This window comes from Rhopalosiphum maidis, chromosome 2, assembly GCF_003676215.2.
Source record: "Rhopalosiphum maidis isolate BTI-1 chromosome 2, ASM367621v3, whole genome shotgun sequence".
NCBI classification, from domain to species: Eukaryota; Metazoa; Arthropoda; class Insecta; order Hemiptera; family Aphididae; genus Rhopalosiphum; species Rhopalosiphum maidis.
Window position 1 is genome coordinate 86,729,516 of NC_040878.1, and position 8,292 is coordinate 86,737,807.

The 8,292-nt window shown below is 25.4% G+C and overlaps 1 pseudogene; it reads right to left on the bottom strand.

The window, feature by feature from the left end:
- Nucleotides 1-3,866: 3,866 nt before the first annotated feature.
- LOC114253646 lies at nt 3,867-7,356 on the bottom strand (annotated as a pseudogene).
- Between the last annotated feature and the right edge of the window lie 936 nt (nt 7,357-8,292).

Here is an 8,292-nt window from a genome sequence, read left to right on the forward strand (position 1 = left end):
TTGATATAATTGATATATAGCTACTAAATTAAATAATTTAAATACATTTTTGAGTAACACACGACGTTTACAATATATTAGACAACAATATTATAATATTTTTCGTGTGTTATTTGTTTAACCATAGACGTAATAAATTATAATATGTTTATTTAATTTAAAATTATTAAATTTTATTTAATAAACACTTTTTTTTTTACTTTGATGAAACAATTTGTTTCAAAATCTAAAATGCGTGTATGAACTAAAAAAGTAATCTACTGTTTATAGATAGTGCTCATGTGCATTACTATTTACATTTATACCTGTATTCTTAACCTAGTTTTGAATATTATTTTTTTTTACACGTATGGTAATAGAACGTATACTTTTAAATAAAACGTGACTAAATTCAATTGGTTTAGAATATCATTATGTATTGCTTAAAATAGAAGAATACAAACAATGAATATTATTTGATGTTATTGTTCATTTGTTATTACGTGTTATTTATTTAATTGTTTATTCTATATCACCGAAGAATGAAAAGAAGCCAAGCAGTATTATTTTGTCATTTAATAATTTAACGTCCACAATTTTCGTTCTTCCTACACATCAAATATCTAAAATGAATATTTTTAATTATTATTTTATAACTATTACAATATCAGTTCTCCCAATTTTGATTACTTCCGATTCTGTATTTAAAGTATATGACGAACATTTTGAGGGTATATAGTCATAATCATTGTTTTTTAATTATGTTTTTCTCTTATTGTATTTATTAGTTTTTTGATATTCAATACATAACCTAAACCATTTTTTACAATTTATTTCTTTTCAGGTATTTATACACAATGTGAATACAGGAATAATGACGCTGGTAGGGTAATATATATTCATGTATAAGCATCTTTTTTTAAATTGTTATTTTATTGATAAATAACTTAGAGAATAATAATAACTTACACCGATTCTTACTTTTAATTTTTACATAACATTAATATATAGATATCAAAACTGCTAAGCCTGAAGAATTTTAAAAAATTGTATTGTTTACGATAGAAGAAATAACTATGGCTTATTACATTTTTTTATATAGTATATATTTTATGTAGCTATTGTATATAAATAATAGTTAATACTAAATATGAATATGAAAATAATAATCTCATAAGTTATACTTTATTACTATAATTTTTTTTTCAGCCGATCTTAAATGTAATATTTTCAACTTCTTATTAGTAAATATATGGGACTATGGTGTAATTTTAAGAGGACGCCATACCCGCATGTGTTGTCTCTGTCTGACTAACGTACATCATAACAAATTTTCGTTCTGCAGGATACATTTTGTAACGTTAACTTTAATGTTAGAGTAAATTAACCAGTTATCAAATTTAAAGGTAAGGATATTATCTAGACAATAACATGATTTTATTGATATTATCATTTTAAAGTGAGTTATGAACATTTTAAAGTAGTTATATTTTACATCAACTCACATTAAAATAATAATATCATTAAAAGCATATGTCATTGTTTAGATAATATTCTGCAGTAAAGTGAAAAAACGGACTATGCGCGCAATATATATGTTGACCTTTTCTTTATTAATTATGACTCGTTATTTGCACATATTGTGCACACAACCCCACACCTCAAGTTACTACCTTCTTATTTGTATATATATCCACCTTCGTCGATATATATATTTATAAGGATTTAATTATATGGTAAATTGACTTACCTTAATTTGATTGGAGACCCGCTTGATATTAGATGGACGAAGGAAGAAGAAATGGACTTGATATTGAAACACTTTGGATTTATTTTTAATCAACAACACAACTAGTATATTTGAAATATTTAAAAGAGTAAATTTATTATTTAAAACGTAAAATATTAAAATGAACATATATTAATATAACTTATTGCGTATGCCATCAAGGGCGAACGCGGAGAGAGACAGGCTCTGAGTGTCTGGCCGGTGGTCGAAGGGTATCATCCGAGCACAGATTATAACGGTTCTTGTAAAAAAAGAGTAAGGACATAACTATAAAAGACCACAGATGTTTATTATAATATAAATATCTGTGTGACCGTATTATACAATGTTATAATATAATATATTATATTGAGGGACATAATGATGACACTCTTTAATATCCATAATCTTTATAAATGTATTAGGTAAGTGATACATGGTAATACTATTGTTCTGTAGTAATACTAAATTGATATTAAAATGAGGCTTATCAATAGATACTGTAAATAATAGTGTATATTTTTTATTATTGTAAGTTGTGATGTGTAAATGTGTATTAATTAATATTTAAGTCAATTAAACATAATATGAAATATTCTACTTTAATTCTAAGTATTAAACTATTAAACTACTAAATATTAACTAGTGTACAAAAGGTGATTAGTGTTTATTTAAGGGTTTGTTACCAACATTGCTGGTTTACGGATGCATTTTTAGATAGACATTTTTCTTCTTGGTGTTGTTTTTATTTTGTCTGTATGTGTTTTTGTCTGGAAAAGAGGTAATGTTGATCCCTCATTTATAGTTTTGATTTTATCATATTTTTCCTTGTGTATATTGTGCATGATGTAGTGTGATGTACTGGAGAATATTCCTGCTATGAGTCTTATACTCCATCCAAAGGTTTGGTAAAGTATAGTCATATTAATGCTGGTTTTTATTAATGTTGATATAGCTCTCCAGATAAAAAATATGCCTAAGAGTCCAGAAATACTGGATCCAAATGTAGTGAACCATCCCCACATTTTATATAATTTGTCTTCGATTATATTTGTTATGGTAATGTCATCAATTAGGCTTTTGAGACATAAACCCTGGTCTAAGTATGAATAGCCCATGGATTGCCTGGCTATATTTTTTTGTGCTGTTTGGATTTCTTGTGGTAGTAGTAGGTGTTTTTGTAATGCTGTCAGTGTCTTGGGTATAAATTCCTGCTGTCATTAAATGTTCTGGACTTTTGTAGTTCCAAACCCATGAAGTAGAAGGTTTTAATGTTTGTGGTTTTTTTATTTCCCTGAGAGTTGGTGCAACACCATACCACTCAAGACGGAATGCCACAGGGAGGTATTCATTGCAATCAACTTGGGTGCCATAATTTTGTAAAATATTTGTTTTTGGTGCCATAAAGTATGTTTTATTATTAAGTGTAACTGGTAATTCATTATAACATGCATTTTTTTGTTGTGCATATTGTACATCAACTGGTTTACATTTTATTAAGTAAATTATTTCCCCTGATTTTATTGCTATGTTTCCTGGACCTTGTCCCATAGCATATGCAAATTCATCTAGACTGTATGTGGCCAATGATAATTTGAATAATAATTGTGTTCTTTCTATTTCATATTGTTTCCTTATTAATTCATTATATAAAGAGGTTATTGTGTTTTTAGGAAGTTTTCTATGTATACAAATTTTGTGTTTACATATGCCATGAGATCTGTGTTTTGAGGTGAAATCTTATTGGTGGAGAAATGATGCATAAATGCATTGTCTTTTAAAATGAATAGTTGTGGGTGTTCTGTTTGTATGACTGGCACTTTGCATGCGAATGTTCTTCTTTTTTGTTTTAAAGCAAAGACTATGTTTTCAGTCTCAACTAAGAATGTATGTGTTTGTAACACATCTTCTGGTGTTGGTTCTGAAATCATTAGTGTTGCTGGACCATCATATAATACATCAAAATTATGCGTGTCACAATTTTGATATATGATATTGTTATTCCAGACTGTTTCACCTCTGTATGAATCTATCCAATACATTTCTGATAGTTTCATTCTGGTTCCAGTTGGTAAAATTAATAGGTCATCTTTACTTATTATATTAGCGATACCTTCACTTAATTGTATTTTGTAGTTGCCTTGTACAACAACATTTTTCCACGATCCTTTATCAGATGCATAAGATGTTCCTTGCTAGTTGCGGGTGGTGGGGTCTTGCAGTGGTCCACTTCTAAGCTGTTGAAAGATGTTACGTTTATTCTTTTTTCATTGCAATCATATGCTATGAATCCATAAACTGGCACCAATGTTAGTATAACGTATATGATAGTTGATTGTGGAAACATCATAAGTGTGTATTGTCTGTGATATTTTACAATTTAGTATAACTTATTTCTAAAATTAATTTACTATTGATGTGTACATTACAAAATCTTATAGTATTATATTGTATACAAATTAATATTTACATTTTAATAGGTGTTTACATGTTTGTTATATTTTCTACTATTGTAATACAATTTTACTTTAAAAGTTTGTAATCATTATTTGTGTTGTTTTTTTTTTTGTTACTAATTAACTTCTTATTTGGAATTTTTTGTTGTGGTTTAATGTTTATTATTATTTTTATATTATGTTATTTAATGTAGTTTTAAATATATATATATCTATTTTAATCTTGTTTTTCAATTCTTTTATTTTTATAATTAAAATTACTTCTTTTTTAAATGAGTGAATATTTTTGTATTCTTACAACTTTTCTCTTTCATTTTTATATGTTTTTTTATATTGTTTATCAAATTTGTTCTAACATATTTTGTTATTACTAAGATAGGCAATTTTTGTTTTAATTTGTATTTGTAGCTTAAATATGAGTACTTGATATACTTTAATTAGTCTTTTATACAAAAAAGTTTTTTACTTATTTTACACATATTATATAATTTCTACTTAATTTATTTATTTATAATAATAGCAGTTATTATTATTATAAATGTTTTATTTTGTTTTTTATTTTTATTTTTTTTATCAGTGAATGTATGATTTCATTCTTCTGACATGAATTATGTCATCAGTTACCTTTAAATTTTATAATAGGTAAATTTACTCTAAGATTAAAGCTAACGTCACAAAATGTATCCTACTGAACGAAAATTTGTTATGATGTACGTTAGTAAGATAGAGACAACACATGCGGGTATGGGCGTCCTCTTAATAATATGATAAATTATATTAAAAGGTTAATTATATTATATTATATTAAATTGTTTATTCTTCCTTTATAGTTGATATTACTGACTATTATCCTAAATGATAAAAAAAAATCCAAAAATTTAAAATTCTCAATATTTATTAAATTAATTGGAGAAAAAATTAAGGAAAAATTAAATTCATATTTTACATAATCGATTTTGGTACATCTGAATAATTACGAATCACTGAACAATCAAAATATAGATAATTAAAATATTCAACAAATGTTTATAATAGTATTTTCTATATATTTATATAAAATATTTTGAAGCCATTTATAGATATTTAACATTTTTGATGTTAAATGTCAAAAAACAAAATATTCACCTTAGAAAATATAATCGGCTAAAATTGTATTATGATCTGTATAGGTTAGGTAGTTAGGTTATTATTACAGTAAAACTTTTATATAAAGATCTTCCATTTTACGAAATGTTCCGTTTAACGATATATTTATAAAATCTATGACCTTCATTTTTAAATAATATGTAATTCTATTTAATGAATTCTTCCATATTACGATTTTCTTTTTGTTGCTTATTCGACTTCGTTATATGAAAGTTTCTCACTGTTTAATCAAAAATATAATAAATTATTGATAATTGTTGTATTTTAAATATTATAAATAAATTACTATTTGACATTTTAAAATATTTAACTTTATTTAATATGAAACAAATGTACTTAAACATAAAGTGAACATTGCACAAACTATGTCGACTAATAACTAACAGACAACCATGATAATACGTAATCGTGATAATAACTATTACACACACCTTATTACGACATCTTCCTTCTTTTTCTTTTTTTTTAAATATAATAATTATAATACAAGAAGAAAATAATAAAAAAGAAATTATATAATAATAAACATAATTATACAAAAACAAATATATATATAAAGATAATAAACAAACAAATAGTATAATATATAATTACTTCATAATAATTATGGCTTATAATTCTAACCGCTTAGGTTTAACTATCATTCTACCAGAACAAGTAGATTTTTTATCGATGTTCAAATTTAAGTTAGGTTGTGTATCAAGTTCATAATTATTAGTTTTAGAAGTGGTTAAAGAAGAAACTATTAAATGTTTTCTAATTCTTCTGTAATTACCCCTTTTTTTACCTTGAAATATGTAAGATCTAGGATATTTACCAATTTGAATTATTTTACCATTAATCCAAGGACCATTGGGTACTAGTTTAAATAAGACTTTTTCACCAACTGTAAGAGATTTTAAAATTTTTGTATTTTTATTATAATAATTAACCATTTTATCTGTTTTTATTTTAATTTTATTTTGATGATCACTTAATTTAGTTATTTTGGATTTTAAGTTATCTATAGTAACAGGTAATTTTGTTCTAATTGATTTTGACATTAAAAGATGAAATGGAGAACATAAATTTCCTTTAGGAGTGTTTCGATTATGCATTAGAGCTATATATATCAGTTTTATTTTTTTTTACATTTTTTTTGAACAATTTCTTTATTGATTGTATTGATTTTTCTGCTAAACCATTAGATTGAGCATTAATTTGGACTTAATGTGACATGCTCTATGTCCCATTCAGACATAAATTGTTTAAATTCTAATGAACTAAATGGTGGACCATTATCAGACATTATTAAAGACGGTATTCCAAATCTAGCAAACATTGATTTTAGATGTTGAATGACAGAAATACTTGTGAACCCTGATGTTAAATGTGCAATTTCTATAAATTTGAAATAATAGTATACCACTAATAAATATATTTTATTATCAATGTGAAATATATCAGTTCCTGATGTAAACCAACTACCAAGGTATTTAAGGTATATTATGAGGTATTAAAGGTTCTTTTGAATTATTATTTCTGTATTTCACGCATGCCTCACAATTTTCAACAATATTTTTAATATCAGAGTTTATATTAGGCCAAAATATTAAAACTTTTATTGCATTTTTACATCTTTCAATCCCCATGTGACCTTCATAAACTATTTTTAACATTTCTGGTCTTAAATTTTTATTTTTAAATATTAAGTTATCTATTGGACATAAGTCTTCTTTAAAAGTTCAATATGGTTTAATAATTTCTTCGATTGAATTTTTATTTTCTGGCCACCCATTTTGTATAACTTCATTTAGTTTTTTTATATACCAAATCACTTTGTGTTTCTTTTTTTATCAAATCTAATTTATTTTCTGAAACCACTATATTTTAAATTAAATTGTTAACATGTAAGATTATATCATCTTCAGTTATTTTAAGTGCTGCTCTAGATAAAGTATCAGCAATTATAAGGAATTTACCAGGGACAAATGTTGCTTTTAGATCATAAGATTGTAGTTTTAGCATCTTGCGTTGGAGACGAATATGAACAGAATGAAGAAGTCAAGTAAATAGTGTGATTAGTGGCTTATGGTCAGTTTGCATAGTAATTGTTTGACCATACAAATATTGGTGAAATTTAGAGCAACCAATCATTATCGCATATAACTCTTTTTCTATCAGAGCAAAATTTTGTTGACTTTCAGTTAATGATTTTGAATCATAAGCACAAAGTTTATTATCTTGCAGTAAAACTGCACCTACAGCATTTTGTGATGCATCAACCGATAAAGTTATAGGTTTTGAACAGTCAAAATAGTTTAAAACAGGAAATGTTGATATTAAATTTTTTAAATGACAAAATGCTTTTTTATAATTTTCATCCCATTGCAACAGTGAATTTTTTTTTAATAAATCACGCAAAATACTTGATTCAGAAGCTAAATTTTAGGTATGTATGCACCTAGATAATTAATCATACCTAGAAACCTTTGACTTTTTCATTATCTGGCTTGACACCATTTTTATTCAAAATATGTCCTAAAAATTTTACCTCTTGGACTCCTATATGACATTTTATTTTATAAAATTTAATATTAATTTGATGAGCTCTTTCAAATACCTTTTTTAAGATAAGATCATGTTGTTCTTTGTTTTTAGCATAAATGATAAAATCATTAACATATAGAAATACACCAACAATATCAGAAAAATGTTCAGTCATTACTCTATGAAAGTCTTCTGACGCACAATTTAATCCATAAGGAAGTCTAATAAATTTATACCTACCAAAGGGTGTGTTAAATGTACATAAATTAGCACTTTCCTCATCAAGGGGTACCATCCAAAAACCAGAACTAGCATCTAAAGTGGAAAAATAACATAAACCATTTAATCTAGATTTAACATTTTCAAAACTAGGAAGTGGATAGTGTGAACATTTTATGACTTTATTTAAATTTC